General features: G+C 46.4%; 1 long non-coding RNA gene across 1 annotated transcript; it reads left to right on the top strand.

Annotated features, from left to right (window-relative positions):
* Positions 1–26,261, top strand: LOC135269517 (uncharacterized). Its single transcript, XR_010337782.1, has 3 exons — positions 1–75; positions 19,232–19,290; positions 25,765–26,261. It is a non-coding gene; the product is annotated as an uncharacterized LOC135269517 (long non-coding RNA).
* The last annotated feature ends 37 nt before the right edge of the window (positions 26,262–26,298 follow it).

Below are 26,298 nucleotides of genomic sequence, written 5' to 3'. Positions count from 1 at the left end.
AAAAAGGAAGAGAAAGAGGGAGAGAGAACGGGAGTATTGCTTTATTGCCCAGGCTAGAATGCAGTCTAAAAATGGGTATTGAAAACCTCTTTTATGCCAATAATTGTGCTTAACAATGGAGACAGGAAGGAATAAGGGAAGAAAATAACAAACAAGCAGCCAACCAATATTTCATTTAAACCTATGAAATGCTATGCAATTACTGAGGAGTGATTTACTTCCAATTATGTAGTCACTTTTGGAATAGGTGTAATGTGGTACTGATAAGAATGTATGTTTTGTGTATTTGAAGTGGAGCGTTCTATAAATGTTTATTAAGTTTACTTGTTCCAGGTCTGAGTTCAAGTCCTGGATATGCTTGTTAATTTTCTGTCTCGTTGATCTGTCTAATATTGACAATGTGATGTCACAGTCTCCCACTATTATTGTGTCGGAGTCTAAGTCTCTTTATAAGTCATTAAGAACTTGTCTTATGTATCTGGGTGCTCCTGTATTAGGTGCGTATATATTTAGGATCATTAGCTCTTCTTGTTGCACTGATCCTTTTACCATTAAGTAATGTCCTTCTTTGCCTCTTGATCTTTGTTGCTTTAAAGTCTATTTTATCAGAGACGAGAATTGCAACTCCTGCTTTTTATTTATTTATTTATTTTTGCTCTCCATTTGGTTGGTTAATCTTCTTCCATCCCTTTGTTTTGAGTCTTTGTGTATCGTTGCATGTGAGATGGGTCTGGATGCAGCCTACCGATGGGTTTTGGCTCTGTATCTTTTGATTGGGGGATGTAGTCGATTTAAATTTAGGATTAATAATAATATATGTGAGTTTAATACTGCCATTTGATGCTAGCTGGCTGTTTTGCCCATTAGTTGATGTAAATTCTTCATTATGTTGATGCTCTTTACTTTTTGGTATATTTTTGGAAAGGCTGATACTGGTTGTTCCTTTATATGTATGGTGCTTCTTTCAGAAGCTCTTGTAAAGCAGGCCTGGTGGTGGTGAAATCTCTAAGTACTTGCTTGTTCGCAAAAGATTTTATTTTTCCTTCATTTGTGAAGCTTAATTTGGCTGGATATGAAATTCTGGGTTGAAAGTTCTTTTCTTTAAGGATGTTGAATATTGGCTCCCACTCTTTTCTGGCTTGTAGGGTTTCTGCTGAGAGATCTGCTGTAAGTCCGATAGGCTTCCCTTTGTGGGTAACCTGACCTTTCTCTCTAGCTGCTCTTAGTATTTTCTCCTTCATTTCAACCCTAATGAATCTGACGATTATGTGCCTTGGGGTTGATCTTCTTGAGGAATATCTTTGTGGTGTTCTCTGTATTACCTGGAGTTGAATATTGTCCTGTCTTACTAGGTTGGGAAAGTTTTCCTGAATAATATCCTGAAGAGTATTTTCCAACTTGGATTCATTCTCTTCGTCACATTCAGGTACACCTATCAAACGTAGATTAGGTCTTTTCACATAGTCCCATATTTCTTGGAGACTTTGCTCATTCCTTTTTATCCTTTTTCTCTAATCTTGTCTTCTCGTTTTATTTCATTAAGTTGGTCTTCGACCTCTGATATCCTTTCTTCTGCTTGATCAATTCGACTGTTAAAACTTGTGCATACTTCGCGAAGTTCTCGTGTTGTGTTTTTCAGCTCCATTAATTCACTTATATTCCTCTCTAAATTGTCTATTCTCGTTAGCATTTCATCAAACCTTTTTTCAAAGTTCTTAGCTTCTTTGCATTGGGTTAGAACAAGTTCTTTTAATTCACAGAAGTTTCTTATCATCCACCTTCTGAAGCCTACTTCTGTTAATGGAACACACTCATTCTCCATCAGGCCTTGTTCCATTGCTGATGAGAAACTATGATCCCCTGTAGAGGGAGAGACGTTCTGATTTTGGGTATTCTCTGCCTTTTTAGGCTGGTTTCTTCCCTTCATTATAAATTTATCCATCTGTCATCTTTGTAATTACTGACTTTCTAATTAGGTCTCTGAGTGGACGTCCAACTTGTTGATTCCCAGTGCCAAAATCTGAGCAATCAACTGCACTGGCCAAAACAGCGGTGTTAAGATTGATGGTGCTTTTCTGCCCGGGAATCTCTGGTCTGGCTCCCTTCTTGAGTCCCATCCTTCAATCAGCTGAATAGGCGACTCTGCCTTCCTGGAGGTCCAAACCACGTCGGCCAAAAGGTGACCCAGTCCCGCTTACTCTGCACCATGAACCACCGTGCCAGCCACAAGAGTTGTGCTGGCGACCCGTGGAGCTCCTCCACTGGGAATCTCCTGGCCCATGAGCAACAAAAATTCATCTGAAAGTGTGGCATCCTCTCGTTCTCTGTGCTTTCACTGGGAGCTACAACCCTGAGCTGCTAGTGATCAGCCATCTGGATCTCTCTGGCCTTTTTCAGTCTTTAGTCCTGCTCAGCTGGTGGGGAGAAGTAGGCAGGCTTTGTCACTGAGCTATCCAGGAAGCCCAGACCTAGAGGGTGGCTAGGAGGGAGGGACCAGGCCAGCTGGACTTGCCTGGCAGGGCCTAGGGCCTCTACCCCTACAACAACCTCCACAAGCACTTCAGGGGCCTGCTCTCAGACCAAGGCTTTGACCTCATGAACAAGTAAGACCCAGTGTAGCCCCGGGGGGGCAGAGGATGGAGGTCATGTCTCTGCAGCCACAGAAGTCCCCAGCTCTAGTGCCAGCTTCCCAGTCCCAGACCCACCTGCTAGCTCGCCACCTTCCAGAACCTAATACAGGGCCAGAAATACAAAGATGCTTCCTCAGAGTTTGTCAGTTACCCCATGGATTGATAACAAGAGCGTGTCTACTGGGCCATCCCTTCTCTACTAGGCCACAGGTGGATGACTGTTCTTTTTGGTAAGAGTGATGTGAATGTGAGCAGAAATACAGATTCTGAGAGCGTGGAGTTCTCAAATCCTAGAGGTCTCTTTCATTACACAGATGGTTCCCATCTAAGGTCCACATTGGAGCAGAGGTCTGCCCAAGGTCAACCATGTCTTCCAGGAAGCTGAATTCAGCAGACACCACTCAGTCTTTTTGTTTATTTGTTTTTGTTTTTGAAACAGGGTCGTGCTCTGTCACCCAGGCTAGAGTGCAGTGGTGTGATCATAGCTCACTGCAGCCTCAACTTCCCGAGTTCAAGTGATCCTCCTGCCTCAGCCTCCCCAGTAGCTGGGGCTACAGGCATGCAACACCATGGCTGGCTAATTTTTGCATTTTTTGTAGAGACAGAGTCTCACCATGTTGCCCAGGCTAGCCTCAAACTCCTGAGCTCAAACAATCCACCCTCGTTGGCCTCCCAAAGTGCTAGGACAACAGGTATGAGCCATGGGGCCTGGCCTGCTCAGTGTTTCACTGCTGTCAGCTGCAGTTGACCCTGCTGACCATTTCTTCTCCCCAAAATACTCTCTGCTGACCGTTTCTTCTCCCCAAAACACTCTTTTCTCTGGGCTCCTATGGCTTGACACTCTTACATTTTTCCCTCATCTTCTCTATTGTTTTTGTGGCTTCATTCCCCTTTCTACAGCCCTTAGATGCTCTACTCGCCCAAGCCCTCTGCTCCTCTCCTGGTAGACAGTCTCCCTGGGTGATCTCACCCACCCCATTGGCTTTAGTTATCACCTCTATGCACATGACTCATACATGCGTGTCTCCAGCCCAGATAGCTCCTTAGGCTGTTGACCCACCTATTTATTTTCAGCCAGGCACCATTCTAGGCCCTGGGGATAAAGGGATGAGCTAGACAGGAGGCGTGTGTTAGCAGGGCAGGGGACTGGTGGGGAGCGAGGTGTGGAAAGACATGCAATAAACAGGCAGAAAATGTAAGTGCTAAAATGAGCATAAACCAGGGTGACGTGGTGGAGGACGGGAGCTGCTTTATGTTGGCTGGTCAAGGTGTTGCCAAAGGGGCGATATTTAAGAGGGGCAGCTGGTAGGAGATGAGGTCAGAGGGGTGGCAGGGGTGGCAGCAGATCGTGTAGTGCGTTGTAAGCCAGGAGAGGTTTGAATTTTATTCAGAGTGAAGTGGGAGCTGTTGGAGAACTGTATTTATTTCTGTATGGCAGAGTCCGGCTTTGTCACCCAGGCTGGAGTGCAGCAGCCTGCTCTGGGTTCACTGCAACCTCCGCCTTTTGGGCTCAAGCCATCCTTCCACTTCAGCCTCTGGAGTAGCTGGGACTATAGGCGTGCGCCATCATGCCCAGCTAGGTTTTGTATTTTTTGTGGAGATGGGGTTTCACCATGTTGCCCAGGCTGGTCTTGAACTCCTGAGCTCAAGTGATCCTCCTGCCTCAGCCTCCCGAAGTGTTGGAATTACAGGTGTGAGCCACCGCACCCAGCCAAAAACTTTAAACGGAGAGGAGGAAATGCTGATCTTTCTCCAGGGCCTATTTGAGCCTTGCAAGAGAAGTTATTTCCTATTGTTTTCCAGCCTATTGTGCTCTGAACACGAGTGGGCAGGAAGCAGGTAAATCTTCGAGGAGCTTCCAGCCACAGACAATAAGAGGCACAAACAAACCTGGAGTTAGGAGAGGGCTTCAAGGAGAGATTTTGCACTCAGTTGACCAGGGAAGACTTCCTGGAGGAGGTAGCTTTTGAAAAGGACCTCAGGAAGCAGAGAGAGGGGCTGGGTATGGTGGCTCACACCTGTATCCCAGCACTTTGGGAAGCCCAGGTGGGCGAACTGCTTAAGCCCAGGAGTTTGAGATTAGCCTGTGCAACGTGATGAGACCCCACCTCTAAAAAACAAAGGAAAAATTTAGAAAGCAGACAGGAGTACTGTAGATATCTATGAAGGGGAATGGAAAAGATTGCTCTTCCAGGCAGATGGAACAGCATGAACTAAGACACGAATGTCCTAAATATGTGTAGAGAAGACAAGGGAGAGAACACAGAACATGTAGGAGAGCGAAAGGTCTGGCTTGCTAAGAGAAAGGCCCTAGACCTCGCCATTGATATGTGAGCCTCTGCTTCCTTATTGGTTTTATGAAATAATTGGTTAAGCACTGGGGAAGAGAGTGAGGGATAATTCAAAGCTTGAGCTATGTGAGGAAGAACAGGATAAAGCCTGCTACAGAAGAGGTGCTGGCCAGGCACGATGGCTCACCCCTGTAATCCCAGCACTTTGGGAGGCCATGGCAGGCAGATTACTTGAGGTCAGGAGTTTGAGACCAGCCAACATGGTGAAACCTTGTCTCTACAAAAATGCAAAAATTAGCTGGATGTGGTGGGATGCACCTGTAATCCCAGCTGCTTGGGAGGCTGAGGTGCTGAGGTTGAACTGCTTGGGAGGTTGAGAATCGCTTGAACCTGGGAGGCAGAGGTTGCAGTGAGTGGAGATCAAGCCACTGCACTCCAGCCTGGGCAACAGAGTAAGACTCTGTCTCGAGCAAAAAAAAAAAAAAAAAAAAAAAAAAAAATGCACTCAGGAGGGCCTCCTGTAAGTGAGGTGGCTTCAGTTTGGGGCCCTGTGGGACATTGAGGAGGGATGACCAAAGGATATTTGGGGCCAGAAGGGGTCAAAGAAAGGTAAAACTGTCATTATTCTTTTTTTATTCATTCTTTGAGTAAATCTCAGTTTCTGCAAGTATTAAGCCTAAAATGCACAGCTATGAACAAAACTGTATCCCCGCCTCGGGAATGCATTATCTTGTGGGGAGACAGACCACAGGCATTGATTGGACTGCAGGATAATGAGATGTGTATTACAAATCATAAACACAAGGCACTGTGCTGGCGCAGAGAGAGAGGGTGGCTGCACTTGGGCATAAGGAGGAGGACAAGTTTCAGTAAAGAGGAGAGACAGTTAAACTTGGTCTTGAGATTGAAGTTGGAGTTGGATGGTGGGTAAGAGGGAAGGACACCCCCCACACAGGGCACTGGGCTTCATGGCACGAGTTTCCCCTTCCTTCCAGAACTCAAGTCCAGCAAGGATAGAGGGGTGGGATGACCAAGTGAGCCCAGTCCAGGAGAGTCCAGTGTGATGTATACATTACAAGGCCAGGGGGATGGGAAGAAGGGAAGTGATCCATTCCCTCCCTAGTTACCAGGAAACTTCCAGAGAGGGCGGGGGAGATGAGCAGAAAGGCATTCCAGGTAGAGGGAACAGCCTGTGCAAAGACTCAAGGAGGTGAGAGAACGGCAGGGGGTTTGCAGTCAGAGGTCTCAGCCAAGAGGTGGACTGGAGGTGGGGTCTTTTGTTCAGTCCAGGTGAATAGGAGAATGAGAGGAAATGACTGGGCTGTGTGATCTCTGGATTGTAAACAATAGGAAATGTAGAGAAAGGATTTGGGGCTGGGCATGACGGTTCACAACTGTAATCTGGTAATTTGGGAGGCTGAGCCAGGAAGATCACTTGAGCCTAGGAGTTCAAGCCCAGCCTGGGCAACATAGGGAGACCCCATCTCTATAATTTTTTTAAAAAATTAGCCAGGCATAATGGTGCCTGTAGTTCTAGCAACTTGGGAGGCTGAGGCAGGAGGAAGGCTTGAGCCCAGGAGGTTGAGGCTGCAGTAAGCCATGATTGTGCCACTGTACTCTGGCCTAGGCAATGGGGCGGGGTGGGGCGGGGCAGGGGAAGAGAGAGAGAGAGAGAGAGAGAGAGAGAGAGAGAAAGTGTCTTAAATAAATAAATAGGATTTGGAGTGTTTTGCAGGGAAGAGTTCTCCAAGGTTCAATCTTGTAGAATAGGTATCATTGGCCCCACCTTCTCTTCACTTGCTAATTCCTTGTTTGTTTTTAACTCAGGACATGGTATGCAATTTCACTTACTAATTCTATCTGTCCTCCCACGCTCAGCTTCAAAGCCGCTCTCAGAGTGAAACCTCAGGGTTGCAGCAGGCTACCTGTCCCCCTACTTTCCTTCCCATGGCTCCCTGCATGCCCCACCGTTTTCCTCATCACATGCGTGGTCCCCAAGGCAGGATCATTTCCCCAGGGCCATTGTAAGTCCTCCTAAGAACAGGGTCCACATCTGCATTGCTAATGCCAACATGTGGTAGGCTTTAAGTATATTGTAGTTGAATAGATGAGGAAACAGACTCAGAGAGGTTGAGTAACTTGCCTAAGGTCACAGAGCTAGTAAATGGCTGGGCTGAGATGCAATTCAATCTAAGTGACTCCATGGCTGTACCTAGTTCCAAAGCTTGCACTCTGAATCACAGCTGTATTGTGCCTCCCAGAAGAGAAAGCAAATGGTGAATAACAAGGTTGTATCCTGTAAACACTAACAAATTCGGTGTTTGGTTTCAAGAAAATGAATTCCTGTTGTTAGTATCTTGTTTATCCAGTTTAGAGAAGATAGCTTCTCCTCTGTCCTGGAAATATTCATTCCATCAGCTCAAAGTGTTCCGTGGGGACCCAGGTGTGCAGCATCTGGGGGAGAAGAGAGGAGACAGGTTGGGCTCCAGATGGGGGGATACAGTTCTAAAGGCTTCTTGCAAAGTGTGGTCAGCGCTGCCAGTTGGCTCCCAGGGTTACTCACTTGGTATGGAAACTCAGATGAGAGAGGGGGAGATTTGAAAATGCCAGAAACATATAGTGTGAAATGGGCCTGAGAGCCTCTGGATACTTCTGTCCTTCATCGCAAATTCCTGCTGCAAACAGGAGCCAGTAGAAGGAGCCCTGGTAGGAGTCTGAACACTTGGTCTCAGCCTGCAACACACTGTGTTACCTTGAGCAAGTGTCTTGCCCCCTCTGAGCCCATTTCCCTGTCAGCATCATGAGGGAGTCAGACTAGATGATTCCTAAGAGTGCTTCCCATCTGACACCCTGATATCCTTCTGAAATCCCAGGGCTGACTCTACTGCTACCCCTCACACTACCACCATATGGAAGAGCTGCAGCATTACCTGGGATCTTGTCAGAACTGCAGACCCGGCCGGGCGCGGTGGCTCATGCCTGTAATCCTAGCACTTTGGGAGGCTGAGGCGAGTCAATCACTTGAGGCCAAGAGTTCCACACCAGCCTGGCCAACACGGTGAAAACCTGTCTCTACTAAAAATACAAAAATTAGCTGGGCATGGTAGCACATATCTGTAGTTCCAGCTACGCAAGAGACTGAGGCAGGAGTATCGCTTGAACCTAGGAGGCGGAGGTTGCAGTGAGCCAAGATCACATCATTTGCACTCCAACCTGGGTGACAGAGAGAGACCCTGTCTCAAAATACAAAAAATAAAAACAAAAACAAAAAAACAACAAAAGAAACCCCTGCAGACCCACAGAATCAGAATCCACATTTTTTTTAAAGACAGAGTTTCGCTCTTGTTGCCCAGTCTGGAGTGCAATGGCGTGATCTTGGCTCACCACAACCTCCACCTCCTGGGTTCAAGTGATTCTCCTGCCTCAGCCTCCCAAGTAGCTGGGATTACAGGCATGCGCCACCACGCCTGGCTAATTTTATATTTTTAGTAGAGATGGAGTTTCTCCATGTTGGTCAGGCTGGTCTCAAACTCCCAGCCTCAGGTAATCCACCTGCCTTGGCCTCCCAGAGTGCTGGGATTACAGGTGTGAGCCACTGCACCCAGCCAGAATCTGCATCTTTAATAGGATCCCTAGGTAATACATGTGCACTTTCAAGTGTGAGAAGCACCGCAGTCACCACTTCCTTCCCCCTCCTTTAGGCTGTGCCAAGCTCTGTCACCAGGCCTGTCAGAGAGAGGTCCTGTTCAGGTGACAGTGATGAAGCCTGGCACATCACAAGTACCCAGTACAGATTTCTTGGATGTGTGGGATAAGTATTTGTGGAAAGAAGGAAGTGGAACTGACTTTACCCGGCATCTTTTATGGATGGTGGAGAAGGGAATTGGGCAAGCCCAGATTCCAATCCTAGATCCACAGTGTCCTAGCTCCGGGGCCTTAGGAAAGCCATTTCTCTGAGTCTCACTTTCCTCCCCTGGGAAGTGGGAATAATTAATAATAATGATGATTATAATAATAGAGCCAACTTCAGAGGGTTGCAGTCAGACTTAAATACATTAATACACGAGAAGCTTAGAACAGGGTCTGGCACATAGTAAACTCTCAGTAAATGTTGGCCACTACTTTACTACTGGGGCCAGTCCAACCCCTCCCCATCCCCATGCCCACAAAGCACCTCACCCCCACACTGTCCCAACTCCCTCCCTGGAAATGCAGTTCCCTGAGGACAGAGTCCTGGTGTGAGCCCTAGGGGGCGATATCACTCCATTGAGAGCCACTGGTTCTAGAGCAGCGCTGTCCAACAGAAATATAATGTGAGCGACAAATGTGATTTTTTTCAATTTAGGAAATCTCAAAGTAGCCACATTTTTAAAAAGTGAAAATAGGCTGGACATGGTGGCTCACGCCTGTAATCCCAGCACTTTGAGAGGATGAGGTGGGTGGGTCACCTGCGGTCAGGAGTTTGAGACCAGCCTGGCCAACATGATGAAACCCCATCTCTACTAAAAATACAAAAATTAGCCAGGCGTCGTGGTGGCACGCACCCATAATTTCAGCTACTCAGGAGGCTGAAGCAGGAGAATTGCTTGAAGCAGGGAGGAAGAGGTTGCAGTGAGCGGAGATTGCGTCTTTGCACTCCAGCCTGGGTGACAGAGCAAGACTCTGTCTCAAAAAAAAAAAGAAAAGATAAAAGAAAATGTTATTCATATATTTTATTAACCTGCTATATCCAAAATATTACCATTTCAACATGTAACTGATACATTTATTAGTGAGACATTTTACACTGGTTTTTTTTTTTTTTTTTTTTTTTTTTGAACCAGTTACATCTCAGGAGCTACCTTTCAAACACCAAATGGCCACAGATGGCCAATAGTGGCTATTTTATTTCTGAGCTTTGGCTCTCAATCCCAGCTGTGCCATATATTACCTGTGGCCAGGAGCCAGTCATTTTACCTCTCTGGACCTCAGTTTCTTCATCTGTAAAATGGGTGCACTAATTCATTCCCCCCACCCCCAATGAGTAGTAATAGGGCAGTTGATGAGTTTTGTTTGTTTGTTTCTTTTTGAGACACCATGCCTGGCTTGGTGGGTTTTTTTTTTTTGAGATGGTGTTTCACTCTTGTTGCGCAGGCTGGAGTGCAATGGCGTGATCTTGGCTCACTGCAACCTCTGCCTCCTGGGTTCAAGCGATTTTCCTGCCCCAGCCTCCCAAGTAGCTGGGATTACAGGCATATGCCACCACACCCAGCTACTTTTGTATTTTTTTTCTTTTTTTTCTTTTTCTCTTTTTTTCTTTTTTTTTCTGAGGTTCTGTATCAGAATACTTTTGTATTTTTAGTAGAGACGGTTTTACCATGTTGGTCAGGCTGGTCTCAAACTCCTAACCTCAGGTGATCCACCCACCTTGACCTCCCAAAGAGCTGAGATTACAGGCATGAGCCACCATGCCTAGCCACCTGGTTAATATTTGTATTTTTTGTAGAGATGGAGTTTCGCCATGTTGCCCGGCCTGGTCTTGATTGAACTCCTGGGCTCAAGCAATCTGCCCTCCTCCACCTCCCCAAGTATTGGGATTACAGGCATGAGCCACTGTGCCTGGCCAGATGATAAGAATTTAAAACCTCTTTACCCACTTTCCCACAGCATGGGAGAATACAGTGAGTTGTTAACTTCAAAGGCTCTTGCCTTTTAACAGTGTGTTTGGTTGTTCGAGGTGGTCTCTTGCCTGTTGAAGTCTTGTAGAGATCCAGGGCAAGGCTGAAAGCAGGAAGGCGTTGGAGCCTCACAGTTTCCTAACTATTGCAAAGGCCTTGAAAACAGGTTTCACCTGTCTTTGATTTTTTTTAAGATAGCCGAACTGTCAGTGATGAAGATAACTCAATATCATCCAGGCCAGTAGTTTTTCATCTTGGTTTCACCTTAGAAGCACTTAAGAAGTTTTCAAAAATCAGTGCCTGGCCTCTGTCCCCTGGAGGGTGAGGCCTAGATATCTGTCTTTTGTTTTGTTTTGTTTTTGTTTTTGAGACGGAGTCTTGCTCTGTCATCCAGGCTGGAGTGCAGTGGCGTGATCTCGGCTCACTGCAACCTCCACCTCATGGGCTCAGGTGATTCTCTTGCCTCTGCCTCCCAAGCAGCTGGGATTACAGGTACCGCCACCATGCCCGGCTGATTTTTGTATTTTTAGTAGAGATGGGGTTTCACCATGTTGGCCAGGCTGGTCTTGAACTCCTGATGTCGTGATCTGCCCACCTTGGCCTCCCAAAGTGCTGGGACTGCAGGTGTGAACCACCGTGTCCAGCCCTGTTGTTGTAGTTATTTTTTAGACACAGAGAGTCTTGCTCTGTCACCCATCCTCATAGCTCAGCTCCCACATATCAGTGAGGATATACAATGTTTCATTTTCCATTCCTGAGTTACCCCACTTAAAATAATAATCTCTGATATCATCCAGGTCACTGCAAATGCTGTTAATTCATTCCTTGTTATGGCTGAGTAGTATTCCATCGTATAACTATATCACAGTCTCTTTATCCACCTGTGGATTGATGGGCATTTGGGTTGGTTCCATGATTTTGCAATTGTGAATTGTGCTGCTATAAACGTGTGTGCAAGTATCTTTTTTGTATGATGACTTCTTTTCCTCTGGAAAGATACCCTGGGCTGGGTATTTCTGCTGATCTTGGCTGGGCTCTCATGGGTGACAGGCTCTATTCTAGGCTGGGTTTGATGCCTTTGTCTCTCCCCGCAGGGACCAGTGGGCTAGCCCAGGCATGTTCTTCTCATGGCAGTGGCAGAGTACACACAGTAACATGCACAGCCTCTAGAGGACTACATTTAGCGCTGGCTCACTGTGACTTCCGCTTCATTCTGTCGGCCATAGAGAGTCCATGCTGAACCCAGAATCAAGGGACAAAAAAAAAAAATACTCTTTTTGATGGGGGCAGGGAGAGGTGGCACAGGGTAGTAGAAGCATTGAGCTGAGCTAAGAGGGACACCAAACTGCCATGTGTTCTTGGGCAAGTCACCCACCTCTCTGTCACTCATGTGACAGTCATGTGACATTGGTGCCGTTATTGTTCCCATTTTCCACATGAAAAAACTGAGTGCAGCCAGGCGCGGTGGCTCACACCTGTAATCCCAGCACTTTGGGAGGTTGAGGTGGGTGGATCACTTGAGGTCAGGAGTTTGAGACCAGCCTGGCCAACATGGTAAAACCCCGTCTCTACTAAAAATACAAAAGTTAGCCAGCCATGGTGGCATGCATCTGTAATCCCAGCTACTTGGGAGGCTGAGGCAGGAGAATCGCTTGAACCCAGGAGATGGAAGTTGCAGTGAGCCAAGATTGCGCCACTGCACTCCAGCCTGGTCGACAGAGCGAGACTCCATCTCAAAAAAACAAAAAAAGAAAGAAAGAAAGAGAAAACTGAGTGCAAAGAGGTTCAGTAATGACTGCAAGTTCTTTCTGGAATCAGTGGAGCTGGTGCCTGGGGCTCTTAGGTACTTAACTACTACTTTTTTATCTGGAGGGGGCAAAACTTCTACAAAAGGAAAGCACCCCAAACACAGGTGTGCAGCCGGATAAATTTTCACAAAGTGAGAACACGCAGCTCAAGAAACAACATGACCTGCACCCAGAAGCCCGCCTCATATCCTCATGTGAAAGACAATAGCCTGGCGTTTCTCAGTGTAAGTCAGTTTTGCCTGTTCTTGAACTTTATGAAGTTTAAATCACACGACACGTGGCTTCTTCTGTTCAACATATGTCTGTTAGATTTGTCCACCTGTTTGTATGTAGCTGGGAATCATTCTCATTGATGAAGAGTGATTCATACAATCACTCTCTATTGTATGATTATGTCACAATTATTTATTCATTCTATTGTTTGTCGTTGTAGTTTTTTTTTTTTTTTTTTTTTTAAGACAGAGTCTTGCTCTGTCACCCAGGCTCCTCTGCCTCCTGGGTTCAAGTGATTCTCCTGCCTCTTCCTCCTGAATAGCTGGGATTACAGGTGTGCATCACCACACCCAGCTAATTTTTGTACATTTAGTAGAGACGGGGTTTCACCATGTTGGTCAGGCTGGTCTCAAACTCCTGACCTTGTGATCTGCTTGCCTCAGGCTCCCAAAGTGCTGGGATTACAGGTGTGAGCCACCACGCCCAGCCTGTTGTTGTATTATTTATTATAAACAGGGTCTTGCTCTGTCACCCAGGCTGGAAGTACACTGGCACTATTGTAGCTAACTGTAACCTCAAACTCTTGGGCTCCAGAGATCCTCTTGCCTCAGCCTCCCATGTAACTGGGACTACAGGTGGGTGCTGCCACATCTGGCTAATTTTTTCTTTTTTTTTTTCCTTGGTATGTGAATGTTCACAGCCACTTTTATAATAGCCCATCAAGTAAATGGATAAACACATTTTGTTATATCCATATAATGGAATACTACTCAATAATAAAAGAGAACATGCAATAACACGAAAGAAACTCAAAATAGTTATGCTGAATGAAAAAAGCCAGGCAAAAATGACTAGATCTCTGATTTTACTTATATAAAATTATGTAAAATCCAAACCAATCTATACTAATTGCATTAGTGTGTTCTCAAGCTGTTAATAATGACATACCCATTGAGACTGGGTAATTTATAAAGAAAAGAGGTTGAATTGACTCACAGTTCCACATGGCTGGGGAGGGCTCTCAATCATGGTGAAAGGCAAAGGAGGAGCAAAGTCATGTCTTACATGGCGGCAGGCAAGTGCTAATATTTTTAAACATGTTTTTCTGGAGACTGGGTCTCCCTGTGTTGCCCAGGCTGGTCTCAAACTCCTAGCCTCAAGTAGTCCTCCTGCCTCAGCCTCCCAAAGTGCTGGGATTATAGGTGTGAGCCACTGTGCCTTGCCCCATTCTTCTGTAGATGTTTGTTTAGACAGTTTGCAGTTCGGGGTTGTTAGGAATAGTGTTGCTATGAACAATTCTTGCATGTATCTTTTGGTCGATGTACATACATGTTTTTCTTGGGTGTACAGCTAGGAGTGGAAGTACTGGGCTGGAAGTTTGGCAACTTTTTATTTTCTATGTTTCACAGAGTTTTGTTTTGCTCTTAAAGACAGGGGATCATTCTGTCGCCCAGGCTAGAGTGCCGTAGCACCATCACAGCTCACTGTAACCTCAAATTCTTGGGCTCAAGCAGTTCTCCTGCCTCAGCCTCCCAAGTAGCTAAGACTACAGATGCATACCACCGTGCCTGGCTAATTGTTAATTATTTTGGAGAGATGAGGTCTCACTATGTCTGTCATGCTGGTCTCAAACTCCCGGCCTCAAGTGATCTCACCTCATCCTCCCAAAGCACTGGGATTACAGGCGTGAGCCACCATGCCCTGCCCATTTTCCAGATTTTATGATTAGAGAAACTGAGGTGCAAGACTGATTTGCTTAAACCTCAAGATACTGATTAGATATTAAAACTGTCACTCAGATATAGGTAGAAAGAGAGAAAAAGATGGGGAGAGATGCACACACGTATACACACACAGATACCCATGTTAAAAAGTTCCAGATTTGGCTGGGAGCAGTGACTCACGCCTATAATCCCAGCACTCTGGGAGGCCGAGGTGGGTGGGTCACCTGAGGTCAGGAGTTTAAGACCAGCCCGGCCAACATGGTGAAACCCTGTCTCTACTAAAAATACAAAAAATAGCCAGATGTGGTGGTGCATGCCTGTAATCCCAGCTACTCTGGAGGCTGAGACAGGAAAATCACTTGAACCTGGGAGTTGGAGGTTCCATTGAGCCAAGATCATGCCAATGTACTACAACCTGGGCAACAGAGTGAGATTCTGTCAGGATGGAAGGAAGGAAGGGAGGGAGGGAGGGAGGGAGGGAGGGAAAGAGAGAGAGAGGAAGGAAGGAAGGAAGGAAGGAAGGAAGGAAGGAAGGAAGGAGAGAGAGAAATAAAGGAAAGGAAAGAAAAGAAAGAAAGAAAGAAGAAAGAAAGAAAGAAAGAAAGAAAGAAAGAAAAACATTCCAGATTCTTCCCCACACATATTCTATCCAACCCTCATTATATCTCTGGGAGGTAGACTTGATACCCTGATCTTTGCAGAGGAGAAAACTGAGGCTGTAGGAGGTCCCATGCAGGAGGGAGAATGAGATGAGATAACAGCTGCGGGTGCATTTTGTAAAATATAAAGCCCTGTCCGGATTTGCGCAGAGTGATTTCTCCATCCAGAGCTCACTCATCGGTACTACACAGCTTCTTCAGAAAGAACAGCCACAAATTACTCTGTGGGGGATGTATTCTACTGCAACAAATCTTTTTATCACAGAGCCTTATTTTTTTCCTCCAAAAAGATGAGACTGGCTTCTAAGGACACATTAAACCCATACATTCTTTTTGTTTCTGGCAAGGTTTTATGACTCACTTAAAGACCCCTCAGAAACTGGAGGCGACAGATCTTCCCGTAGGGTGAATGAGCCTTGGGTAGAAAGCTTTTATAAGAGGCCAGCTTTTGCTGGCTGGGTGGGGTAGATCATGCCTATAATCCCAGCACTTTGGAAGGCTGAGGCGGGCGGATCCCCCAGCAATTTAGGAGGCCAAGATGGGTGGATCCCTTGAGGCCAGGAGTACAAAACCAGCCTGGCCAACGTGGTGAAACCCCAACTCTGCTAAAAATACAGAAATTAGTCAAGCGTGGTGGCGCACACCTGTAATAGCTACACGGGAGGCTGAGGCAGGAGAATAGCTTGAAACTGGGAAGCAGAGGTTGCAGTAAACTGAGATTGTGTCACTGCACTCCAGCCTGGGCAACAGAGTGAGACTCTGTCTCAAAAAAAAAAAAAATCACACCTGCTGTGTGCCAGCCACTGTGCTAGGCTTGTTCTCCCTGCTTCATTGAAGCCACATCACAATTCTGGGTGAAAGATGTCATTACCCCAATTTAAAGGTGAGGAAGAAGGCCCAGGAGGTGAAAGGACTTGGACCCCACAGTAGGGATTGATTGGTGGGAAGGAGCGGAAAGTCCCCTGCATCTTGGCAGGGCACAGTGGCTCAGCCTGTAATCCCAGCACTTTGAAAGGCTGATCCAGGAGGATCACTTGAGCACAGGAGTTCCATACCAGCCTGGGCAACACAGGGAGACCCCATCTCTATAAAAAAAAAAAATTGAAAATTTGCCAGGTATGGTGACTTGTGCCTGTAGTCCCAGCTACTTGGAGGGCTGAGGTGGGAGGATCGCTTCAACCTGGGAGATCGAGGCTGCAGTGAGCCATGATCGTGCCACTGCACTCCAACCTGGTTGACAGAGGAAGTCCCTGTATCGAAAAATGAAAAAGAAGAAGAAAATCTCCTGTCGTACTATCATTTCTCAGAGCCTGCTGTGTCCATGCGAACTGGCTTAGCTGGGAAAACATGAGTTGGTACAAATGAAGTTTCCTGGATAGAAGGTCATTCATGGACATACAGGGATGGGCAGGAGTATTCCTTGGCCGGAAGCCTCCTTCCTTCTTCTCTCCCAGGACAGGTGGTTCCTCTCCCTCAGCTTCTTTCTTTGCTCCATTCTCCTGCCTCTCTCTGCAGACCTGTTTTTGTTTGCCTTTGGCTTTTCTATTTCCCTAAAACCTTCCTTGGCTTTGCTAAAGGCTGTGGCCTGACTCCAACCTCAGGACCCTTGGCCTGCAGATTTCTCTTTCCCCACATTCTATCCAGCCCAGCTGCCCATGGTCTTCATTCTAAATTCCCAAGAGAGAATCTTATTGGCTCATTTTGGGTCACATATCCACGGTGGTCCAATCAGCTATGATCAAAGGTGGTCTCTGGAACAGTCTGGGATTGGGACACAAGTCTGTCTGTCTGCTTTTTTCTTTCCACCCCTCTTAGAGATGCCAGAGCTGGGAAATGCATGGTGTGGCTGGAGTCCATGTGATCTGGACTTCAGGGGAGATGCTGGTGGCCTGGAAGTGGAGCCGGGCCAAGAAAGGTCCCTGCTTCTGCTGCTGCATGTCATGGCCCCTGTGAAAATGGGTGGGCAGGGAGGAAGCTCCTTGGTATGCCTGGGTTTCTGACAATGGCAGACCTCTCTCACCAAAACGGGCAGTGACACTTCGTTTCTGGTGAGGGAAGTGATCAGTTGCCTGGAGACTTGAATTTGGTTGGATGCACCATAGAGAAACTAGAGAAGTCACATTTGTGGTCACCATTTTCTACAAGGCCAGGCGTGGTGGCTCAGGCCTATCAATCCCAACACCTTGGGAGGCCAAGGTGAGAGGATCACTTGAGGCCAGGAATTTGAGACCAGCCTAGGTGACATAGGGAGACCCTATCCATAAATAAAGAAATAAACAGAAACCGTTTACTATGTTGAGCATTTGGGATCCGATATTGACAGTTCTCCCTAAGCTCCTGTGAGATTTGGATTGCTATCTCCATCACTGAGGCTGTGTAGGCTCAGAGAGGTGAAGTGATTTGCCCAGTGGCCACAGCAAGAAAGTGAAGCAACAGGAATTGGGTTCTGAGAATGCCTACTGTCAGCCACTGTTCTCCTTCATTAGTGTCATTACATTTGTTCAGGCCTCTACAACACAGCACATACATGATCTCGCTGGAGCTACTCAGTACTCCTCTGGGACAGCAGAGCCAGGCTTGTGTTCCCATTTCACCGAGGACGTAACTAAGGGTCAAAGAGGTTGTGCTTTGCCCACGGTTACCCAGCTGCTCAGTGGCAGAGCTGGGACCAGAATGCAGATCTTCTGCACTAAAAATTATTAGTAGGCATTAATGTATCAATATGTTATTGTCGATAATAGGGTTCTTTTTCATAATATACAAAATAGATTGAGAAAAATTGCATATACCACCCGGCGTGGTGGCTCATGCCTATAATCCCAGCACTTTGGGATGCCAAGGTGGGCAAATCACCTAAGCTCAGGAGCTCGAGACCAGCCTGGCCAACATGGTGCAACTCTTGTCTCTACTAAAAATACAAAAATTTTTCAGGTGTGATGGTGGTGCCTGTAGTCCTAGTTACTCAGGAAGCTGAGGTGAGAGGATCGCTTGAACCCAGAAAGTGGAGGTTGCAGTGAGCAAAGATTGCATCACTGCACTCCAGGCTGGGTGACAGAGCAAGACTCCATCTCCAAAAAAAAAAGAAAGAAAAATTACAAATACATAATTCCCTACAAAGCAGTATGTATACACACACACACACACACACACACACACACACAGAGAACAATAAATACTCATTTACTCTCCATCTCCTTAAAAAATAGAACATCAGCCTGGGCATGGTGGCTGATGCCTATTATCCCAGCACTTTGGGAGGCCAATTTGGGAGGATTCCTTGAGCCCAGAAGTTCAAGGTTGCAGTGAGCTATAATTGTGCCACTATACCTGAGTGACAGAGCAAGATCCTCTCTCTAAAAAAAAAAGACCAGGCATGGCGGCTCACACCTGTAATCACAGCACTTTGGGAGACCAAGACAGGAGAATCACTTGAGTCCAGGAGTTTGAAGACAAGCCTGAACAATATAGGGAGACCCCATCTCTACAAAAAAAAATTTTAAAATCAACTGGGTGTGGTAGTGTGTGTCTGTGGTCCCAGCTACTCAGGAGGCTGAGGTGAGAGGATCGCTTGAGCCCAGGAGGTCAAGGCTGCAGTGAGCTTGATCATGCCCCTGCACTCCAGCCTGGATGACAGAGGGAGACCCTGTCTCAAAAAGGCCTGGTGCAGTGCCTCACACCTGTAATCCCAACACTTAGGGAAGCTGAGATAGGCTGGCCAACATGGTGAAACCCCATCTATACAAAAAAAAAAAAAAGAAAAGAAATACAAAAATTAGCCAGGTATAGTGGCACACACCTGTAATCTCAGCTACTCGGGAGGCTGAGGCAGGAGAATGGCTTGAACCCAGGAGCTGGAGGTTGCAGTGAGCCAAGATCGTGAAAAGAATATAATCGAAATTTTAAAAACCCTTTATGATTATATTCCTTCTTCCTTTTCCCTCCAGGAGTAACTACTATCCTGAATTTTATATTTATAATTTCTTTGCTTTTCCTTATGGTTTTGCCACATATATTTATCTCCCTGACAGTTTGTTTCTTCTTGCATGTTTTTGACTTTGGCACTCGTCTTGTTTGTGATAATCTCCATTTTGGTGTGTGTCGCTGTGGTTTGCTCTGTTTTGCTTCTCTGTAGCACGCCATCGTAGGAATATGCCATATGCTACCATTCTGCTGCTGTTGATGGACGTTTGGTTGTTTTTAGTTGTTTGCTGTTTCATGCGACTAGGACCATTCTTGTTCCTGTCTGCAGTGAACACAGAAGAGTTTCTCTGCCATGCATACCCAGGAGTGGAACTGCTGAATCACGAGGTAGTCATCACATCTTTAGTTTTATGAAATAATACCAAATTGTTTGCTTATGAAGTTTCTCCAATTTTTACGCTACTAGTGGTAGAAAATTGCTCCACATTATTATTATTATTATTTTTTTAAGAGACAGGGTCGGTCTTGAGCTCTTGGGCTCAAGCAATCCTCTTGCCTCAGCCTTCAAAGCTTCACACTGTTATTAATATGACATGATCAGATTTAAAATTTTGTACTTTTCTGCCAGGTAAAAATGATATCTTGTTGTCATTTTAATTTTTCTTTCTCTCTTTTTTCTTTTGTTTAAAATAGTCTTGCTATGTTGCCCAGGCTGGTCTTGAACTCCTGGGCCCAAGGGATCTTCCCACCTGGGCCTCTCAAAGTGTTGGGATTACTGGCATAAGCCACCATACCCAGCCTTCATTGTCATTTTGATTTTTTGTTTTGTTTTTGAGATGGAGTCTCGCTATTGTTGCCCAGGCCAGAGTGCAATGGCGTGATCTCGGCTCACTGTAACCTCTGCCTCCCAGATTCAAGCGATTCTCCTGCCTCAGCTTCCCAAGTAACTGGGATTACAGGCACCCACCACAATGCCCAGCTAATTTTTGTATTTTTAGTAGAGATGGGGTTTCACCATGTGGCCAGGCTGGTCTCAAACTCCTGACCTCCGGTGATCCACCCACCTTGGCCTTCCAAAGTGCTGAGATTACAGGCATGAGCCACCACACCTGGCCTGTATTTTAAATTTTATTATTTGAAGTGTAATGGGAAAGAGATAGTTGCTTATAGAACTACAGTCCATGTCTCCAAAGGTAGCTGGATTATGAGAAATTCTCTCACCTTTGTTCACAATGGGGAGGGAGAGCAGGTAGGAGAGGAGGGGACAGCCTCTGAATCATGTTACTTCTTGCAAAACTACAGCCTAGCCTTCCTGACCAAGGCTGCCCTGTGTCCCTGTGTCCCTGTCCTTCTTCCCAAGATGTCACCAAGGGCTGGAGGGCTTGCACACCCACCAGCCCCTCCAGCCTTTCTGAACCCACGCCTTTCACTGAAATGAGGTCACTGGAATGCTTGGAACTCAAGGAGTGACCGCATGAGTTTGTGGGGCAGGCACACCAGCCTCCCTTGGGAAATGACGCACCTCAGCCACCCAGACTGTCTGCAGGGTAGAAAGTTTCAAACGAGCCAACCAGAGTTCACATTTTCCATGTGAACCAAAATGGGAGTGAAACTTCAGCTGGAGGCAAGTGGGGGCAGGAGGGGTCATCAAACCAGCTATACACGCATGCCTTAAGGCTTTTCATCCTCAACTGAGGCAATGTAGACAAGGGTAAAAATGTTTTAGAGCTTTGGACCTGGTTTTTCCACTTCCAGCCAGGTGGCCTTGGGCAGGTGACATCACCTCTCTGAGCATCGGTTGGGTCATTGGAAGTGGGGCCATGTTGCCTGCTTTACAGGTTAATAACTCTTAGCCCCAAAGCTAGCTCAGTGCCTGGAACGTAGCAAGAGCTCTTTAAAAGATGTTGCTATAATATCTTTTAAATTGTGAGATATGTTTTGGAATTGGTGGCTTAGGATTGTTTTTTTTTTAAATGGAGGCTTTACCCTCTCCTCCAGGCAGTTTTTTTTTTTTTAAATGAAGCACCCACAAGTTTGGGGAGTGGGAGGGAAAATACTGCATTGCAGGTTTAGCTTCTTAATGTTTTAAAAGTAGATCACCAGCCAGGCACAGTGGCTCTTGCCTGTAATCCTAACACTTTGGGAGGCCGAGGCGGGCGGATCACCTGAGGTCGGGAGTTCGAGACCAGCCTGACCAACATGGAGAAACCCCATCTGTACCAAAAATACAAACATGAGCCAGGCATGGTGGCGCATGCCTGTAATCCCAGCTACTCCTGAGGCAGGAGAATCACTTGAACTGGGGAGGCGAAGGTTGCAGTGAGCCAAGATCGTGCCATTGCACTCCAGCATGGGCAACAAGAGCAAAACTGCGTCTCAAAAAAAAAAAAATCAATCGCCAGACACAGAATTAATCTTCTCAACAGAGCCCTGAGCTGAGCTATGGGGAAGGAAAGCAGGATGACAATGATTCTGGGCACCTCTCAGCTTTTTCCTGGGTACCAAGGTTGACCTTGCCAGAGCAATGGAAGCTCCACAGCAGCCCTTGAAAGCAGGTGGGTCAGCCACTGTTTAGGGGAAGAAATCTGAGACTCAGGAAAGGGAAGCACTATGGAGGCTGAAGCAGGAAGATTGCTTAAGGCCAAGAAGTCAAGGCCAGCCTGGTCAACAAAGCAAGAACCTGTCTCTACAAAATTAGCCAGATGCGGTGGCATGCACCTGTAGTCCCAGCTACTTGAGAGGCTGAAGTAGGAGGATCACTTGAGTCTGGGAGGTCGAGGCTGCAGTGAGCTATGATTGTGTCACTGCACTGCAGCCTGGGTGACAGAATGAGACCCTGTCTAAAGAAAAAAAGAAGAAGGAGAAAAGAAAAGGGAAGGGACTTGGCTAAAGTTATACAGAAAGTCTGGGATAGACCAGAGATTAGAGCCCATTGCCCTAGTTCAAGCCAAACTCTTATTTTTACCCTGCTGTCTCCCACCTCTGGCACCAGCCACCTCCTAAGCCTTATCTACACTGCCCTCCACGCTCCAGCTAGCTGGTCTTTTTGCCTTCCTCCAACCATGCATTGCACTTTCTGACTTCTGGGCCTTTGCTCCTGCCTCTTCAGCCACCAGGAATGCCATTTCTCCCAACTCTGACTGTGAAACTCTTCCCCTTAATATAGCTACCCATGGAACAAAATGAGGCCTTTAAGAATGATGTGGTACTGGCCAGGCACAGTGGCTATAATCTCAGCATTTTGGGAGGCCAAGGCAGGAGGACTGCTTGAGTCCCACAGTTGGAGGCCACCCAGACAAAGTGAGACATCCGTCTACAAACATTTTTGAAAATTAGTCAGGTGTGGTAGTGGATGCCTGTAATACTACTTAGGAGACCGAGACAGGAGAATAACTTAAGCCCTACTTGGGAGGCTGAGACAGGAGGATAACTTGAGCTCAGAAGTTTGAGGCTACAGTGAGCCATGATCATATCATTGCACTGTAGCCTGGGTGATGGAAATACCCTGTCTCAAAAAATTGATGTAGGAGTGATTGATAGAACATTGTCCAAAATATATGAAGTTGAAAAACACTGTAAAACAAATTCATACATAATCATAATAACTTTTTATTTATTTATTTATTTTTATAAAGACTGGGTTTCACCATGTTGATCAGGCTGGTCATGAACTCCCAACCTCAGGTGATCTGCCCGCCTTGGCCTCCAAAGTGCTTGGATTACAGGCGTGAGCCACCACGCCCAGCCAACTTTTTTTTTTTTTTGAGACAGAGTCTTGCTCTGTTGTCCAGGCAGGAGTGCGATGGCTCAATATCAGCTCACTGCAACCTCTGCCTCCAGGGTTCAAACGATTCTCCTACCTCAGCCTCCCGCGTAGCTGGGACTACAGGTGCCTGCCACCATGCCTGGGTAATTTTTGTGTTTTTAATAGAGATGGAGTTTCACCATGTTGGCCAGGCTGGTCTCAAACTCCTGACCTCAGGTGATCCACCTGCCTTGGCCTTCCAAAGTTCTGGAATTACAGGCATGAGCCACTGTGCCCAGCTGATAACTTTTTATAAAGTGTGTGTGTGTGTGTGTGTGTGTGTGTGTACACATTCTGCCTTGCTGGCTCCTTCCTGGGCCTTTAATGAAGCAAGCTGTCTGCTTCCCTTGCAAGGCTGTGAATGCTCCCAGGACAGGGCAGGACCTGTTTGCTGAGTTAACCTGGAAGAAATAAAATGCAAACGTGGTGGAGTTGTAGCATTCCATGCAGGGCATGAGGAGTGGGTATAAGTGGTCTCAGCATTCTTCTTGCCAACCCCAGAGCACCCAAGGGCTGCCTTCCAGGCCCCATGACTTCAGCTGGGGTCATACCAGATGTGGGCTTAACACTGGTTCTGCCCTGTGGCTCACCTCACCCTGATCATCCAAGGGCCCCTAGCCCCAGGAACCTCAAGGCTTGCCCACATGCCAAATACTGAAACCCAGAGGCCCACAAAGGAGACAAGGAAATTAGGCTTCAAGATTTCTGGGGTGGGGCCAGGCATGGTGGCTCGTGACTGTAATCCCAGCACTTTGGGAGGCCAAGGCTGGAGGATCAGTTAAGCCCAGGAGTTGGAGATCAGCCTTGGCAACATAGCAAGACCCTGCCTCTACAAAAACAAACAAACAACAATTGACTGGGCATGGTAGTGTGACCTGTAGTTCCAGCTACTTGGGAGGCTGAGGTTGGAGGGTCACTTAATCCAGGAGGTTGAGGCTGCAGTGAGCTGTGGTCTTGCCACTGCACTCTAGCCTGGGGGACAGAGCTAGATCCTATCTCAAAATAAATAAACAAATAAATAATTTTTTAAATTACTGGTTTATTATATAGGATTAAAATGAACAACCAGAAGAAAAGGTACATAGGGCAAGGTCTGAAAAAGTTTCAAGAGGTGGGGTGTGGTGGCTCATTCCTGTAATCCCAGCACTCTGGGAGGCCGAAGCAAGCAGATCACCTGAGGTCAAGAGTTTGAGACCAGCCTGGCTAACATGGTGAAACCCCATCTCTACTAAAAATACAAAAATTAGCTGGCTGTGGTGGTGCACACCTGTAATCTCAGCTACTCGGGAAGCTGAGGCAGGAGAATCACCTGATGGGAGACAGAGGTTACAGTGAGCTGAGATTGCGCCTCTGCACTCCAGCCTGGGCAGTAGCGTTAAGACTCCATAAAAAAAAAAAAGCTTCAAGGGCAGGCATTTCTGTTCCTGTGGAGTTGGAGGATGCCACCTTCTAGACACCTGGATACTGTCACCAACCTGGAAATTCCCAGGATTTTTTTGTGACTAAGTTTCCAGTTTCTATTTGGAAAACTGAATGTATTTTCTGGGTGAAACTTCCATGATGAAAAAAACATAATAAAAAATTTAAAAAATAGACTTCCATAATGAACAATGCTCAGGGTTTTAATTTTCACAGTTAATGTCTTTGCTTAACAAAAAGATGTTTTTGTTTTTGTTTTTTGAGATGGGGTCCCTCTGTTGCCCAGGCTAGAGTGCAATGTGTTGTCCTTGGTTCACTGGAGCCTTGACCTCCCCAGCTTAAATGATCCTCCTACCTCAGCCTCCCGAGCAGCTGGGACTACAAGGGCACACCACCACACATGGCTAATTTTTGTAAAGGGGGTTTTGCCATGTTACCCAGGCTGATTTTGAACTCCTGAGCTTAGGCAGTCTGCCCCCGTCTGCCTCCCAAAGTGCTGGGATTACAGGCATGAGCCACCATGACTGGCCGGTGTTTTTTGTTTTCACTCATATCTTTTTTCAGTTTTAAAAATCATGGGCCGGGCGCAGTGGCTCACGCCTGTAATCCCAGCACTTTGGGAGGCCGAGGTGGGTGGATCATGAGGTCAAGAGATCGAGACCATCCGAGTCAACATGGTGAAACCCCATCTCTACTAAAAATACAAAAAATTAGCTGGGCATGGTGGTGCGTGCCTGTAATCCCAGCTACTCAGGAGGCTGAGGCAGGAGAATTGCCTGAACCCAGGAGGCGGAGGTTGCGGTGAGCCGAGATTGCGCCATTGCACTCCAGCCTGGGTAACTAGCGAAACTCTGTCTCAAAAAAAAAAAAAAAAAAAAAAATCATGGCTGGGCATAGTGGCTCATGCAATAATCCCAGCACTTTGGGAGGCCGATGTGGGCAGATAACCCAGGAGTTCAAGACCAGCCTGGCCAATGTGGTAAAACCCTGTCTCTACCAAAAATACAAAAATTAGACAGGTGTGGTGGTGGTTGCCTGTAATCCCAACTACTCGGGAGGCAGAGGCAGGAGAATTGTTTGAACCCAGGAGGCAGAGGTTGCAGTGAGCCAAAATCATGCCATTGCACTCCAGCCTGGGCAACAGGAGGGAAACTCCATCTCAAAAAAAAAAAAAAAAAAAAAAGAATCATTCATGCTCACTGTAGAACATTTGGAAAATTCAAATAAGTAGAAAAAAGGTCACCCCCCCACCCCCCGCAATACTTTGTAGCGAAATGCATGGTAACAATTTGGTTTATTTCCTGATGGGCTTTATCTTTTCTTGTATACAGTTATACTTTGTTTCCATTGTTGCTTAATAAATAGAATGATGCTTTCTGATTTACAACTTATAGAGCTGATTTCATGTACTTCTAACAAGCCTGTGATGGTTCCAACAACTATGATACTTTTTCCCCTCTGGGAACTGCATAGATTGGGCACATCACCCTGTCCCGTGTTCTCCTGATACTTTTCAGAATGCCGGTTTCACAGCACCGTGGTCAGCTTTAAGCAGTATCTTTGTGATTGTGTAGATCATTTCAGGCTTTCACATTGTCCTAGAACCTAACTCTTTTTTTTCCTTTTTTAAACCCCAGAGCTTCTGAACACGTCCCCGCTCTGTGAGCCCACAGTGATCTGTTTTGCCTGCTCCCAACTTATGCATTCTTCGAGTCTTGGTAATGAACGATTTGTCTGTTCAGGCTCTAAAGGATCAGTTGGACAGGAACTGAAGTTAGGTAGCTCGGGATGCGTCAAGGTGAACCTGGGAAAACCATGAGCTGCTGTGCTGACCGGACTGCTTTTCTGAATCAGCTGAAACTTCTTTATGTCCCTAGTTTTAAAAGCTCCTCGGAGGCAACTCAAAATCCAGAATCTTTTCAATTATTATGAGGGGAATTCTGAAGTTCTCATTAAACACACGGATGTCTCAAGCTTTGAAAAGAGCCAGAACGCCAAAGACGAGAATCCCAGGGCATTGCCCACATGGGTGTGATCCCTTGATAATTGTCTAACATATTCAGCATGCGTCCCATGGGCATGACCATCTGCTGGGCACAGTTCCAGAACCCTGAGACATCTTGGGATTCGTGTGGTTTAGGAAGGACCTTTAACTACCAGCTGGTAGTTGT

The sequence above is a fragment of the Aotus nancymaae genome, unplaced genomic scaffold, assembly GCF_030222135.1.
Source record: "Aotus nancymaae isolate 86718 unplaced genomic scaffold, 86718_ANA_hifiasm-v0.15.2.pri h1tg000053l, whole genome shotgun sequence".
Taxonomy (NCBI): domain Eukaryota; kingdom Metazoa; phylum Chordata; class Mammalia; order Primates; family Aotidae; genus Aotus; species Aotus nancymaae.
The sequence above is the reverse complement of the archived record's forward strand: the minus strand, read 5'-3'. Positions and strand labels throughout refer to the sequence as shown.